Source organism: Dendrobates tinctorius, unplaced genomic scaffold, assembly GCF_039654945.1.
Source record: "Dendrobates tinctorius isolate UK_male_01 unplaced genomic scaffold, ASM3965494v1 ptg000022l, whole genome shotgun sequence".
NCBI lineage: Eukaryota > Metazoa > Chordata > Amphibia > Anura > Dendrobatidae > Dendrobates > Dendrobates tinctorius.
In genome coordinates, this window is record NW_027361690.1 from 70,842,350 (window position 1) to 70,858,888 (window position 16,539).

General features: G+C 45.1%; 1 pseudogene; it reads left to right on the forward strand.

Moving 5' to 3' along the window:
• LOC141084423 (uncharacterized) overlaps positions 1-13,641 on the forward strand; it is a 64,897-nt pseudogene extending 51,256 nt beyond the window's left edge.
• The last annotated feature ends 2,898 nt before the right edge of the window (positions 13,642-16,539 follow it).

A 16,539-nucleotide genomic window follows, 5' to 3' on the forward strand; every position in this document is an offset into this window, starting at 1 on the left:
TGTACCTTCTCATACACCAGCCTATTTCAGCCTGTTAAATTGAGGTGTAATATATAGTGGGCCTGAGATAATAGTTCAGCCTCCTAAAATCTCTAGGGAGATTCAAATTCTCCCCAATACTATATACACCTTGTACCTTCCCAGGTGCCTTCTGGGAAAAGTAAAGAGTCTCCCTAAGCAAGAAGTTCGTTGGATACAGCCGGGACCAGCTGCTCGGAAAGCATTGCCAAACCGCGCACCGTAAGGCGCGCAAATTTTTGCCTCTAAGACATTATTGCAAGAAAGCTTGCCTGATTGAGTAGATTACACAAGAAGGAAGACACGCAGCAAGTCAGCAGGATCTAGGAGCAACATGGCAGATGTGACAACCTACATGGTGAGCTGCAACATGTGCTACATGTTCACAGATAGACCAGAAGAAAAATCCAACTTCACCTGCCAGAAGTGTAGATTAGTGGCCCTTTTAGAAGAAAAGGTGCGTGGTCTGGAAAAAAGAATTGCAACTTTGAAACTCATCAAAGAAAATGAAGACTTCCTAGACAGAACAGAAGCATCTCTACTGGTCACAGAAGGTGAAGAAAGTGTCAGAGAACCTTCAAAAGCAGATGAGTAGAAGCATGTGACCAAAAGAAGCAAGAAGACCATAGAGACATCACCAACCACACAACTGACAAACCGATACCAAGGCCTTGCGGAGGATGACGATGGTACACCTAAGGATGAGGCACAACCAGCAAGTAAAGAAGGAAAGGGCACACAGCAACACCCAGAAGTGACAACAAAAAGTACAGCCAAGAAGCGAAGAAGAGTGGTAGTGGTGGCAGACTCACTACTGAGAGACACAGAAGCAGCCATCTGCAGACCAGATATAACCGTAAGAGAAGTATGCTGCCTCCCAGGTGCGAAGATCAAGGATGTGACCAATAGGATACCAAAGCTCATCAGTTCCAAGGACGTCCACCCATTTCTTTTGATACATGTTGGCACCAATGACACGGCAAGGAAGGACCTACCGACAATCTGCAAGGACTTTGAAGAGTTGGGGAGAAAGTAAAGGAACTGGATGCACAGGTAGTTTTTTCTTCTATCCTTTCAGTAGACGAGCATGGCACCAGGAGATGGAACAGGATCCTTGATGCGAACAACTGGCTAAGACGATGGTGCAGACAACAAGGATTCGGATTCCTGGATCATGGTTTGAATTACCTGTACGATGGAATCCTCGCCAGAGATGGACTACTCCTCAACAAACCTGGGAAACACACATTCGCCAGAAGACTCGCTACTCTCATCAGGAGAGCGTTAAACTAGAAGAAGAGGGGATGGGAAGAAAAACATTAGTCATGAACATGAAACCAGATATTATACTGATGAATGATATGAGGTGTGGCAAAGAAGATCCAAGACAACATACTTAGAAGAGAGGTAAGAAAATTTCTAAAACAATCAACAGGGAAGAGATTGGAACAAAGCAAAATTCTCTAAAACGCATGCTCGCAAACGCCAGTAGCCTGACAAACAAGATGGAAGAACTAGAAGCAGAAATATCTACAGGTAAATATGACATAGTGGGAATAACCGAGACATGGTTAGATGAAATCTATGACTGGGCAGTTAACTTACAGGGTTACAGTCTGTTTAGAAAGGATCATAAAAAAATCGGAGTGGAGGAGAGGTTTGTCTTTATATAAAGTCTTGTCTAAAGTCCACTTTAAGGGAAGATATTAGTGAAGGGAATGAGGATGTCGAGTCCTTATGGGTTGAAATACATGGAGGGAAAAATAGTAACAAAATTCTCTTTGGAGTCTGTTACAAACCCCCAAATATAACAGAAATCATGGAAAGTTTACTACTAAGGCAGATAGATGAAGCTGCAACCCATAATGAGGTCCTTGTTATGGGGGACTTTAACTACCTGGATATTAACTGGGAAACAGAGACCTGCGAAACCCATAAAGGCAACAGGTTTCTGCTAATAGCCAAGAATAATTATCTTTCACAATTGGTGCAGAATCCAACCAGAGGAGCAGCACTTTTATACCTAATACTATCTAGCAGACCTGACAGAATAACAAATCTGCAGGTTGTTGGGCATCTAGGAAATAGCGCCCACAATATTGTACAGTTTCACTTGTCTTTCACTAGGGGGACATGTCAGGGAGTCACAAAAACACTGAACTTTAGGAACGCAAAGTTTGACCAGCTTAGAGATGCCCTTAATCTGGTTGGCTGGGACAATGTCCTCAGAAATAAGAATACAGAAAATAAATAGGAAATGTTTAAGAACATCCTTAATAGGCACTATAAGCGGTTTATACCTTGTGGGAATAAAAGGACAAGAAATAGGAAAAACCCAATGTGGCTAAAAACAAAGAAGTAAGAGGGGCAATTAACAGTAAAAAGAAAGCATTTAAACTACTAAAGCAGGATGGCACAGTTGAAGCTCTAAAAAACTATAAGGAGAAAAATTATTTATCTAAAAAAATAATTAAAGCTGCCAAAAAGGAAACAGAGAAGCACATTGCTAAGGAGAGTAAAACTAATCCCAAGCTGTTCTTCAACTATATCAATAGTAAAAGAATCAAAAGTGAAAGTGTAGGCCCATTAAAAAATTGTGAGGAAAGTATGGTTGTAGATGATGAGGAAAAAGCTAATATATTAAACACCTTCTTTTCCACGGTATTCACGGTGGAAAATGAAATGCTAGGTGAAATGCCGAGAGACAAAGAAAACCCTATATTAAGGGTCACCAACCTAACCCAAGAGGAGGTGAAAAACCGGCTAAATAAGATTAAAATAGATAGATCTCCGGGTCCGGATGGCATACACCCTCGAGTACTAAGAGAACTAAGTAATGTAATAGACAAACCATTATTTCTTATATTTAGAGATGCTATAGCGACGGGGTCTGTTGCACAGGACTGGCGCATAGCAAATGTGGTACCAATATTCAAAAAGGGCTCTAAAAGTGAACCTGGAAATTATAGGATTATAGAATAATAGGGAATTTAGATTGTGAGCCTCATCGAGGACAGTGATGATAATGTGTGCAAACTGTAAAGTGCTGCGGAATATGTTAGCGCTATATAAAAATAAAGATTAAAAAAAGATTAAAAATAAAGATTATAGGCCAGTAAGTCTAACTTCTATTGTTGGTAAAATATTTGAAGGGTTTCTGAGGGATGTTATTCCGGATTATCTCAATGAGAATGTTACGAATCTGAGTTCTATGATGCCTATGCGGGAATCCAGATTCTCACATTTGTCACCAGAGGCTAAGTCCTTTTTTCCAGCTTCTGAGCATGCCCACGGGACGAGCTCCCATTGGAGTTCAGGAGTCAGGTGCTCAGGTCCTGCTCCTGATTTCATTGGCTTAGCTCAGGGCTCTGGAAATTTCCGGCAGGTCCCGTACGCTATAAAAAGTGCGCATGGCCGTTCTGCCATGCGCTTGTATTTTCATACTGCTGCTGTGTGTATGGTGATGGATGCTTGGACTGGTGACTGACTCATTATGAAACCCTTTCCCTCTGATAGTACGTCTGTGTGAGTGAGTGGTATTCAGTCAGTACTTGCGCTAGCGCCAGCGCGCACAAGCTCCACCGTTTCCAGCAGCCTAGCGTCCTGCATCGCGCTTGCGATATTGCCGTTGCAGTCTGTTCAGGCATGCGCAGTTGCGACGCCGAGCACACGTTTGTCCAAGGTAAGTCCACTCGGTAGTGACGTTTTTAACTACTCCAGTTTCTGGCTTCCGTACGTGTGCCGCTGAGATCCTGTGCTGTTAACAGGCTCAGCGTTACTACTTTGTATTTTTCCTTGTGCAGCTCTGTGTTCCTTAACAGAGTTTGCCTTTTTGCACCTGGGTGAGTTAGAACCCTGTGCACATTACCGCTTTTGTGCTCTGCCTCTCTCAGCAGCGGTTTTGCCATCCACCGCACAGTGGACCCCGAGTGGCAAAGGCACTTTATTTATTTATTTTTTTTAGTGCCTTCTGCCACTCCTAACAGAGAATAACTGTTTAGCGCCATATCAGCATGGGTTTATGAGGAATCGCTCCTGTCAAACCAATCTAATCAGTTTTTTATGAAGAGGTAAGCTATAGACTGGACCAAGGTGAGTCATTGGATGTGGTATATCTTGATTTTTCCAAAGCGTTTGACACCGTGCCACACAAGAGGTTGGTACACAAAATGAGAATGCTGGGTCTGGGGGAAAATGTGTGTAAATGGGTAAGTAACTGGCTTAGTGATAGAAAGCAGAGGGTGGTTATAAATGGTATTTTCTCTAACTAGTTAATGATAAACTTACCTGGAGCAGCCAGTACCAGGCAGCGGCTGCCAAGGCAAACAGGATAATGGGGTGCATTAAAAGAAGTCTGGATACACATGATGAGAGCATTATACTGCCTCTGTACAAATCTCTGGTTAGACCGCACATGGTGTACTGTGTACAGTTTTGGGCACCGGTGCTCAGGAAGGATATAATGGAACTAGAGAGGGTACAAAGGAGGGCAACAAAATTAATAAAGGGGATGGGGGAACTACAATACCCAGAGAGATTAGCAAAATTAGGATTATTTAGTCTAGAAAAAAGACAACTGAGGGGCGATCTAATAACCCTGTTTAAGTATATAAGGGGACAATACAAATATCTCTCCGAGGATCTGTTTATACCAAGGAAGGTGACGGTCACAAAGGGGCATTCTGTGCATCTGGAGGAGAGAAGGTTTTTCCACCAACATAGAAGAGGATTCTTTACTGTTAGGACAGTGAGAATCTGGAATTCCCTGCCTGAGGAGTTGGTGATGGCGAATTCAGTCGAAGAGTTCAAGAGAGGCATGGATGTCTTCCTGGAGCAAAACAATATTGTATCTTACAGTTATTGTTAGGTTCTTTAGAAGGACGTAGATCAGGGGATTTATTCTGACAGAATTTTATAGGCTGAACTGGATGGACTAATGTCTTTTTTCGGGCTTACTATGTTACTATGTTACTACCTTGTCATACACCAGCCAGTTTCAGCCTGTTAAATTGAGGTGTAATCTATAGTGGGCCTGAGATAATTGTTCAGCCTCCTAAAATCTCTAGGGAGATTCAAATTCTCCCCAATACTATATACACCTTGCACCTTGTTTTACAGTACCATATAGCTGGTGATATTTTGGGTACATTTTCCCAAAAAATTAGGAAGCATGGTAGAAGAGGCCATGGAAGTGGGCAAGGGTTGCCAGCTGGTACTGATGGCGGTGGTGGTGGTGGTGCATCTGCTGGTAGTGGCAAAAGCACAATAGCACCTAAGGCAGGAGATGTTGAGCCTGCGTCATCGTCTGGCTCCACAAGGCCTCGAAGGTTCCCTTTTCTGGGAGTAGGTAAACCGCTTTTAAAGCCGGAGCTTCAGAAACATGTTTTGGCTTACATTGCTGACAAAGCCTCCAGCTCTATCGCCTCCTCTTCTGAAGTTTCAAAAAATAAAAGCACTGAGTCGTCAGTGGAGGCTCCTGGTCAGGAACAACACCTTTCCTTGTGTCCTTCACCCCTACCAAAAGTGAAGGATGTGGCAGGTCACACTACAGATTACTCCATTGAGCTCTTTTCACATACCATGCCTGGGTTATCAAGTCAAATCGTGAATTCCCCAGTCCAAGATGAATCTGACATGGAGTGTGGGTCGCCAGCCAGGGCAGTGGGGTCGGTGTCTCAGAAGGATGTGTCACGGTGGTGGTGACCCGGTCCGTGGCCCTGGGCGTCCATGCAAAGGGGTGAATAATGTTTATAGGTGAATGATACGTGACGCCACCTGTGGTTTCTGATCAGACTGACCAGCGCTGCAGTGTCGCTTCTCTGGGACAGATGTTGTGGTGCAGCTAAGATGTAGAAGCCCTGCACGGGTAGGGCCGTAGTCGCAGGGCAGATGAGAGTTGGTAGATGGTGTGCAGTGCAGGATAGCAGAGCCGTGCACAAGGCGCAGGAGAAAGATGACAGACACAGTTGTACAGTTCATTTACCTGTACTTGGTAAGTGCCGTCCAGGAACCAGAGTACAGATGGAGAAGGAGTTGGTCAGCCTGGAAGCAAATTTGGAATTCTCTCTCTGCAGATAGGTAGTGTGGCCTCCGTTCTAGCGCTTATCTGAAGTACTCGCAGTACTGAGTTCACTGAAGTTCCCCCTGTTGACTCTCTTTTGGAACTTTCTCGTATGGCAGGCAGCCATAGCCTTTTCCTTCTGGCTCACACACGTCGCTGCTGGGGCCTCCGAGCCTTAGTTGGGAACAGAGCATTTACAGCTGCTACTTCCTCTGGTTTCAGCTGCAGGACCATCAGTGTCCCTACAAACTCGGAGACCGTAATCCCAACCATGCGCTCCAGCTAGGAGTGAGCCTTAACTCTGCTCATCCTCCAGCTTCCCTTCTCACATCCACATACTTCCCCTTTCCTTCACAGACTGCCCTAACTTACCTCCTCCCGACCACAGAGAGCAGTTCCTCAGCAGTCAGGTTCAGAGGTCTCCCTGCTGGCGTGGTGTGGGAACTGTGTTGTGTGTTGGTTTAACTGATAGAGAGATCCTTCGTTGCTCCCAAGCATGACATCACACTCCCTAGGAGGAAGGTAATGCCACTGTGGCGACCGTACTCCTGGGGGCACCACAAGTGCACTGATGCCCAGCCACTGCTAGATGATTCTGCTGGTACATTGACCCAGACCACTACATTCCCCTCGCACTCTACACAGCAAGAATCTGACCCTGATGAAACTCAGGTTCCCCTTCCCGCATACTATACCACCTTACACGGTGACAAAGAGGAAGGTGCAGATGAAAGTGCAGGTTCCTTGAGCAGGTGGGGGGGCATACTCATGGGCGACGGCACTGGCACAGGGCCCCTTATAGTACGCAAAAGTGTCTCTGCCGGTGGGAGGGTCCACCCGCCATCAAACACACTGCCGTACTATAAGGGGCCCTGTGCCCGTGCCATCACCAATGAGTGGGCCCCCCCTGCTTGCTCAGGATCACAGCACTTGCAAAGTTGAAATGCTTACCTCTCCCTGCTCCACCGCCGTGATGTCTTCCACGTTTCCTGGCAGTGACATTCTGGTCAGAGAGCGCGATGACATCACGTCTGTACGCCCTCTGCCTAAACAGTCCAAGTGCAGAGAGATGGAAGATGGGGGCGACGAGGAGTCCAGAGTACAGGGATTCCCTAGCGAGGAGACTTATTTAATTGTTTTAAAGGTTGGGAGCAATTTTTGGGGAGCACTATACTCTGGAGAATGATATATGGGGTCCACCATACACTGGAGCATTCCAAAGGTGGACATCAGACAATGGAGCAGCATTTACAGGGCACATTATACACTAGAGCATTAGAAATGGGGCCCATTATGTATGGAGCATTATTTGGGCCCATAAAACAGTGGAGCTTCATCCATGGGGACCAACATATACTGTAGCATTATGTGGAGCTCATCATATACTGTTTCAAACATTATATGGGACCAATGATTCTGTATGGAGAAATATATGGGCCTCATTACTCTGTATGGCGCACTATACCGTGGCCATAATACTGTATGGAGTAATATACTGTCCGTTTTTGGAGCTATTGGAGAATTTAAAATGGATATCAGTCATGTGATGTAAGGAGTGAAGTATTTTTCATTGTGCTATACCGCTATTTCTCTGCCGTATCAGAGGATCATGAATTGTGGCATGTGTTAAAGGAGCCCAGCGACACTCTTTGGCCCTGGGCCCATGAAAATCTTGAGCCAGCCCCCCCACACACACAACTTTAGCCAAATAACCCCCAGTTTTCAATGCATAACTATTATTAGTAAATTAAGGTTGACAAGCTTAAGTAATAAGAATTGATGTTTTTGGCATTAAAATGGGCACTGTAGGTGTGTTTCCTGTCCTCCACTCACTGCCGACCTTTCTTCCCCATTGACTTGCATTGGGTTTCGTGTTCCAGTCGGCCTTCGACTTTTCACGATAATCGGCCGATTGCGTTCGACCCGACTTTTGCGAAAGTCGGGTTTCATGAAACCCGACTCGACCCGAAAAAAGGCAAAGTCGCTCATCTCTATTATCCACCACTTGGTCCCAAATCTGCTGCATTCTCTCTACCACAGTGTCCACACTTGGGCAGGTCGAAGATTCCACTTGCCCTGAAGAAAACCCAAGCTTGAGGATGAAACCCAAGCTTGCAGAAAAAAGGGCGACATCTAAGTGGCAAAGCTAGCTCTATTGTTTAGCGCGAATTCTGCCAAGGGCAAAAATGAGACCCAGTCATCCTGATCAGCAGATATAAAACATCTCAAATAGGACTCCAAAGTCTGGTTTGTTCTCTCAGTCTGCCCATTGGTCTGAGGATGAAACGCAGAGGAGAAAGATAACTGAATTCCCAGATTGGAACAAAAAGATCTCCAAAATCTGGAAAAAAACTGGACTCCTCTGTCCGACACAATGTTCTCAGGAATCCCATGCAACCGAACCACCTGTTGTAAAAACAAGGGCACCAACTCTGAAGAAGATGGCAACTTTGGGAGTGGTACAAGATGGATCATCTTAGAAAATCTATCACAAATCACCCAGGTAACAGTCATTCTCTGAGAGACAGGAAGATCAGAAATAAAATCCATTGAGATATAGGTCCATGGCCTCTTGGGCACCGGCAGGGGCATCAACAACCTACTAGAATGAGAACAGGGTTTAGACCGAGAACAAGTCCCACTGGACAGCACAAAATTCCTGACATCACGAGATAAGGCAGGCCACCAAAAAGACCGACTCACAAAATCTCTGGTACCAAAAATACCTGGATGACCAGCCTACACGGAGCAATGAATTTCAGACATTACTCACTTCCTCCACTTGTCAGGAACATACAATTTTCCCATAGGGCAAAGCTCAGGTTTGTCCTCCTGAAATTCCTCCAGGGCACGTCTCAAATCGGGCGAGATGGCAGAAAGAACTACCCCCTCACCTAAAATGGCAGTAGGCTCGGTCACAATAAGAGAATCCGCAAAGAAACTCCTAGAAAGGGTGTCCGCCTTAACATTCTTAATGCCTGGAAGAAAAGAGACCACAAAATTAAAACGCGTGAAAAACAAGGCCCCCCTAGCCTGTCTAGGATTCAAGCGGTTGGCTGATTCAAGATAAATCAAATTCTTGTGGTCGGTGAGGACAACAACTTGATGTCTAGCTTCCTCCAACCAATGTCTCCACTCTTCAAATGCCCATTTCATGGCCAACAATTCCCGATTCCCCACGTCATAATTACGTTCAGATGGAGAGAATTTTCGAGAAAAGAAGGCACAGGGATTCATTTTAGAAGTCACAGGATCTTTTTGGGACAAAACAGCTCCTGCACCAATCTCAGAAGCATCTACCTCCACCTGAAATGGAAGTGAGACATCAGGTTGCCGTAGAACCGGAGCATAAGTATATCTCCGCTTAAGCTCCTGAAATGCCGAGACTGCCTCTGGAGACCAATTCATCACATCAGCGCCCTTTTTGGTCAAATCAGTCAGTGGTTTAACAATACCAGAAAAATTACCTATAAATTTATGATAGAAATTATCAAAACCCAAAAACTTCTGGAGAGCCTTCAAAGAAGTGGGCTGAACCCAATCATAAATGGCCTGTACCTTGGCCGGGTCCATTTCAATAGCCGACGGAGACAAAATAAATCACAAAAATTAAATCCTCTGTACTCCAAAGAGGCATTTCAATCCCTTAACATACAGGGAATTTTCCCTCAAACTCCGGAACACAGTCCGGACATGTTCCACATGAGAATCCCAATCACTGGAAAAGATCAAAATATCATCCAGATAAATGATCAAAAACTTATCCACAAAGTCCCGGAAAATATCGTTCATAACAGATTGGAAGACAGAAGGGGCATTAGTGAGCCCAAAAGGCATCACCAGGTACTCAAAATGTTCATCCGGAGTATTAAAAGCTGTCTTCCATTCATCCCCGTGCTTGATGCGAATAAGATTATACGCCCCCAAGGTCAAGCATGGTAAACCAGCAGGCACTTTTAACTCTGGAAAATAAATAAGAAATCAGGGGTAAGGGGTACTGATATTTAACAGTGATTTTGTTAAGGGAACGATAGTCAATACAAGGCCTTAATGAACCATTTTTCTTGGTCACAAAAAAAAACCCAGCACCTAAGGGTGAAGAGGATGGTCTAATATGACTCTTCTCCAACGACTCCTTGATATAATTTTACGTTCACATAGACGCCGATCAACTTGAATGGCTAATTACATAGAATCGTCAAGACCAGAGGGAACAGGAAATCCCACCATAACATATTTTACGGTTTCTGATAAACACTTCCGAAAGAGAGCTGCTAAGGCACCATCATTCCATGTAGTAAGGACCGCCCACTTTTGGAATTTTTGACAGTATAACTCTGCAGAATTCTGACCCTGGTTCAATGCCAATAGGGTTTTCTCAGCTTGATCAATAGCATTAGGTTCATCATACAACAACCCCAAGGCTTGAAAAATGCATCCAAATTAGTCAGAATAGGATTTCCAGGTGTCAGAGAAAAAGCCCAATCCTGGGGATCGCCGCGCAGCAAGGAAATGACAATTTTAACCTGCTGCACAGAGCTCCCCGATGAGTTAGGCTTCAAGGCAAGAAATAATTTACAATTATTCTTAAAATTCAAATATTTAGACCGATCCCCAGAAAACACTTCAACAGCAGGTGATTGAGCGAGATAGGCGGAAATTCCCCGCACTTCAGCAGCGAGCTGCTCAACACGATCAGACAATTGCTTAATCTCCATTAAAGAAATAATCCTACTGCGGCCCCAGAGAAAAAGAGGAAAAAATATGTATATATATATTTTTTTTTTACAATTCTCTCCTGCTTTTGTGTACCCTAGAATCTGCAGTTTAGGCTGGTGATTCTGTTGTGATTGGGTCACCGAGGAGGAAAGCAAGGTCAAGCTAAGCCACAGATAACCAGAGAGGTTGGTAACTAAGCGGACTGCAGACCCCTGATCCTATCCACACAACTAGCAGTAGCCGTGGAGCATACCTACGATGATTCTAGACGCCTCAACACAGCCGGAGAACTAAATAAGCCTAAAGCAAGAAAGGGGAAATCTAAACTGCCCCAGAGCAGACCCCAAAGGAATAGATAGCCCCCAAACATATATTGTTGGTGAGACAAGATGAGAACACAAACGCAGGTAGGAAAATAGGCTGAGCAAATGATGGGGCCCAAACTAACTAGACAGGACAGGAAAGGAAAGCCACTGTCTGCAATCACGTAAAAAACCCTGCAAAAAATGCCCAACACGTCTGATAGAAAAAATACTGAAGTCATTAGACTTCGCCCACTGTATCAGCACTCTGGTATATTCTGAAAACAGAGCAAAGAGAGGCCAATCTAATAAGGGACAAAAACAAACTGGCACAAACACTAACATAAGGATGGAAATTCAGCACAGCCCCAGCCGGGGCTGGCTGACCACACAAAACTGAAATAGACAAAACCAAATCAAATGTGAACAATAGCAAAAGAAGACTTAGCTTGAGCATGCAGGGACTGAGCTGGAAACTAAGACCTCAGGAGGCAGGAAAAATCACCACCAGGGATAGAGGGAGTCGGCTGTCTTAAATCCAGTCAGAAACTCCCAATGTCCAATCGTCCTCCTCATTATCAGGTGGCAGGCCTCTGTTAATTAGATCAGCTCCAATACCTCCTGTAACCACCAGAGGGAGCCCGGAAAGAGAACTCGCGACCCCTCTGTCAATACAACCATCTCCACTACCTTCACCAGCAACCAGAGGTAGGCCAGAACGTGAATTCACAACACCGATCCCTGCACTTGACAGACTGCTCGGAATCTTGTCACCCCATCCAACCTTGTCCGATACGGTCATGAGGAAGGCGATCTCTTCTGAGGAAAGGCTGCTCATCACCTTGGGGTAAGTAAATTATTTTTTGTTTGTATGTCATTAGGCCTCTTCCACATGACAGTGTGTCCGGTACATGTAGTGAAAGTTTTCACATGTCCCGGAGACACTGACACACATAGACCCACTCAAATGAAAGGGTCTAAGCACATGTCAGCGTGTTTTCATGGACCGTGTGTCCGTGGGCAAAACACGCTGACATGTCAGATTTTTACCAGTAGCACGGTCCACAAAGTTTCCCGCACATGTGCACACGGAGAACACACATTAATGTCCTCTATGTGGCACACATTGGTACTGTTGAAAAAGCGCTACAGGAAGCGCTGTTCCCTGGCAGCAGGTGATGAAAATGTTGTCATCATTCTCCTCTGCTCTGCCGGATTTCAGCACAATCAGGAAACAATGGGATTCGACTTCAGCAACTGCCACCGCGTAACTGCGCTTACTGTAGCGCTTTTTCCCTTCCAGTCATCCGTGTGGTAATGATGCAGCACATGGGTGGCACACGGTTCCAACATGTGTGCCGCACACACACAGACACATGGATATTTTTGGTACAGTGTTTTACGGTACCGGAAATATCCTGATGTGTAAAACCCACCTGGAACCTGTCAGCATTTTTTGCTGCTATAAGATGCGGCCACTGCCTTTTAGGGCTTATCGACAGCATTATAGAATGCTTCAGATAAGACCTGAAAGGCGGTGTCTGCATCTTATAGCGGCCATAACTGCTGGCAGGTTCCCTTACATTTTTGTGTGACATTTCTAATAATCTTTTCTTTTCAGATTTCTGGCCACAGGAGTGAGCTACAACACTACACCTCCAATTTAGAGTTGGTAAATCCACCATCTCTAAAATTGTCAGGTGCACATGTAACGTTATCTGGCAGAAGTTGCAGCCCATCGTGATGCCTTCACCAACTGAGGAGACTTGGCTACAGGTTGCCGAGGGCTTTCAGTCTGTGGCCAATTTCCCAAACTGCATAGGTGCAGTTGATGGTAAACATGTAATGGTTCAGCAGCCACCACGATCAGGATCACGCTTCTTTAATTATAAGAAGTATTTTTCTGTGGTCCTGATGGCGGTGGCTGATGCACATTACAAATTTGTTGTCATTGATGTTGGTGCCTATGGCAGTACTGGGGACACTCGGGTGTTGCGAACATCACAAATTGGTCTGCAAATTCTTTGAGATTGCGGAACGCTTCCAGCCCCACGACCTTTGCCGGGTTCCACACATCCAGTTCCCTTTGTGATGGTATCGGATGAGGCATTTCCCTTAATGACCACCCTGCTGCGCCCATACCCACAAAGGGGACTGGATGCCCGGCGGAGGATTTTTAATTATCAGTTGAGTCGTTCACGCAGATATGTGAAATGCCCCTTTGGAATCATGACTAGTCAGTGGAGGATATTTCACACACCCATCCAGTTGGATACAGACACCGTTGACGCTGTAATTAAGGCATGCTGTGTATTCCATAACTATGCTCATGAGTACAGCCTAGAGGTAGATGTGGAGTACCAGCACCCAGTATTTAATACAGTGCGCAACGTGGGTCAGGGAAGGCCATACAACTTGGCTGCATGTGTGCGAGAAACCTTTACTGACTATTTTATGAGTCCAGAAGGTGCCGTGCACTGGAAATACTCCTGTGTCGGTGTTGTGCAGCCTGACCAGCAGAGAAGGATGGAAGAACATTAACCGACCCAAAAGAAGATAACAAGATCATTAAAAAAAAAAAAATTTTCTCACAAAAATGTTGCTTTATATTTTTCTGTAATAAAAAAATTTATGAATGTTAATTTGATGTGCTTTATGCTTTCTATTTAATAAGTGTGGTTTGTTATAAGAAATTTTAATGATTATCCTCCATCCCATAGTCCAGTGCCCATATACCCATCATACATATCCTCCATCCCATAGTCCTGCGCTTATATACCCATGACACAGTTAGAGATTGAGCCCTTGTGTAGACCCCTTAGGCTAATGTATATAAAAAAACCATACTTTTTGAAAAGATAACTTTATTTTTAAACCAATAAAAACATCATGACAAACATTGTTATTTTTTATTTCAATATGAAAACATTTTTTAAAACTTTTGGCCAAATAAGTTAATTTTTTGACCACAGAACAACAATGTTGCCTTGCTTCCAAGAAGGTGATTGGTCTCTTGGTGGTGAAGCGGCCTTGTGGTGGCAACGTCAAACTTGGTGTTGTAGACTTCAAACATCTGGGAACGGTTTGATGGATGGTCTGCGACACTTGGCAGGAATTAACACAACTTTCAACCTAAAGTAGTTGGCCCGAGAACAATAGTGTGCACCCATTGTTAATTTAAAAATTGGTACTCAGGGCAATAACCATGTCTTGCCGCTGGATCAGAACTGAAAGTTGCAGTCGGTGAGGGGCTCAGTCTTTGTGCGCTGCCTGACTCAGAATGTTGGGAATACGTGGTGGCTGGTATACTGTATCTGTAGTCAGGTTCTCACGGCTGTGGTTGTGGCTTCGGGTGTATACTACCAAGTACCCCCATCAAAAAGTCTGGAAAAGATGCAATTGTTGCAGGGTCCTCCAAAGCTGTAAGTGCTGTATGCACAGTACTCATAAAGATTGACAGCCTATCTGGTGGCAGTGAGCGAGCCTTGCTTGCTACAGTTAATGCAAAAAACTCAAAGTGATCCTCTGTATTTGATTTTTTGATCAAATCCAGAGTATCATTTGCAATTTTAACTGTTTTATCATCATTTTTTTTGCTTTTTTTTGCTTGGCTCTTCTTCCACTGGATAGGCAGCTCTTTCTCTCCTCTCTGTTACATCTGTTTCTGCTGTAACTGATGCTAAACCAGCTGCAGAAGCAGATGTGCCAGCAGCTGCATAAGATGTGGCACCAGCTAAAGATGTTGCACCAGCTTGAGAAGATGTCGCACCAGGTGAAGAAGATGTCCCTGCTGCCTCTTCCGAGTCATCTTCTTCCGGACCAGGAGGACAAATGTTCACTCCAGTGCTGTGTGAGAAAAAGAAAACAATTATTCATTATTAGGGTATGCTTCCATGCTGCGTAGGAGCCGCGCTTTGGACGCAGCTGAAAGCCCGCTCCTCCCAAAGCACTGCCCCCTTTTTTTTCGCGTGGTTATAATGCATGTTTTCAATGAACACATGCGGAATCACTGCATCCTATCAATACACTGTGCTAGTTATCTTGCGGAGACTGAGCACCTCCGCAAGATAAATAGACATGCTGTGGTCTAGAAAGACGCGCCGCATGTCCGGTGATGTAGGTCTGCCACCTGCGTCTTTGTACGCATAGTGGAGATGGGATTTCATAAAATCCCCTCCACTATGCTGTAATAGCTGGACGCTGCTGATTGAGCACTGCAGTGCGGCTGTACACAGCATTCAATATGCAGCCAATTCTGCTGTATTATGTCACATGGAAACAGCTAGATAAATCTTTAATTACTGATTTCTCAAAATTTTTAAAAACTTACTGTGACGACTCCTGGAGTGGACCCTCTGGGTCGTGGCACCAACCCTCCCAGGGCGAGCTGACCTTGTGAGGACCACCCCCTATACAGGGAGTGTCAGGGGCAAGCCCAAGGGGGTAAGGTACCACGACTGCTGGCACCAGGTGGCCGGCTCACAGGAGACACGCGTGAGAGTGTATAGCAACAGGAAATATACAAAGCGTGGACACAGGGACATGCAGGGTACAGGATGGTACATGGAGAGTGTATGGAAGCATGGACAGTACAGGAAAATACAAGGCGTGTACACGGGAGTGCGCTAGATATAGGATAGTGCAAGCTGGGTACAAGAGGGCATGTATGGCGTGCACAGAAAAGCACGCCCGGGTGCGAGCAAAGCAGGGCGCAAGCAAAGGAGCACGCCAGAGTACAGAGTTAGACAGAGCAGAGCAGAGGCAGTGCATGTGCAATCACGCACAATAGAGCACAGACAGAGCAGAGTGTATGAACAGAGCACAAGGCAGAGTTCAGGAACTGAGCACAAGGCAGAGTACAGGAACAGAGCACAAGGCAAAGGAACCGAATACAGCACACAGCCAGGCAAGGACCAAGCAGACCAAGCCAGGAAGCACAACAATAATCAGGCAAATGCAAAGAGGTAGCCTGATATAGCACATGAGCACTTGGACTTCCGGTCAGGTCCTCCAAGACCATAGAGAGGAACAGACTGATGACAGAGCTAAGAAGAGCGCGCGTGCGCACCAAGAACACTGCGTAGCCATGGGACTAGGTACAAGAGGTGCGTGTGCGAACCCGACGGGACCCCCGGAGCAGCCACGGCCCTGGAAGTGGTGACGTTGGGCCGAGGTCCCGCCCCCAGGTGAGAGCGGCGTGACAAGCGGCGAGACACTTACCTCCGCAATGTCCTGCTTGTCGATATGAATTGTAATTCCTCAAAAAAAGGGAAGTTTTTCTTCGGGGGAGAGGAGCCACTCTTGTTGCAGCTTGTGATAAATTTGTTTAATATCTTTTTCTAAAAAAAACAAAAAACACATTATTATCAATTTCAGTCCATTTTTAAAAAGTATAATATTAATGGTTAAATAGCGTTTATAATTACCAATTTGCAACTG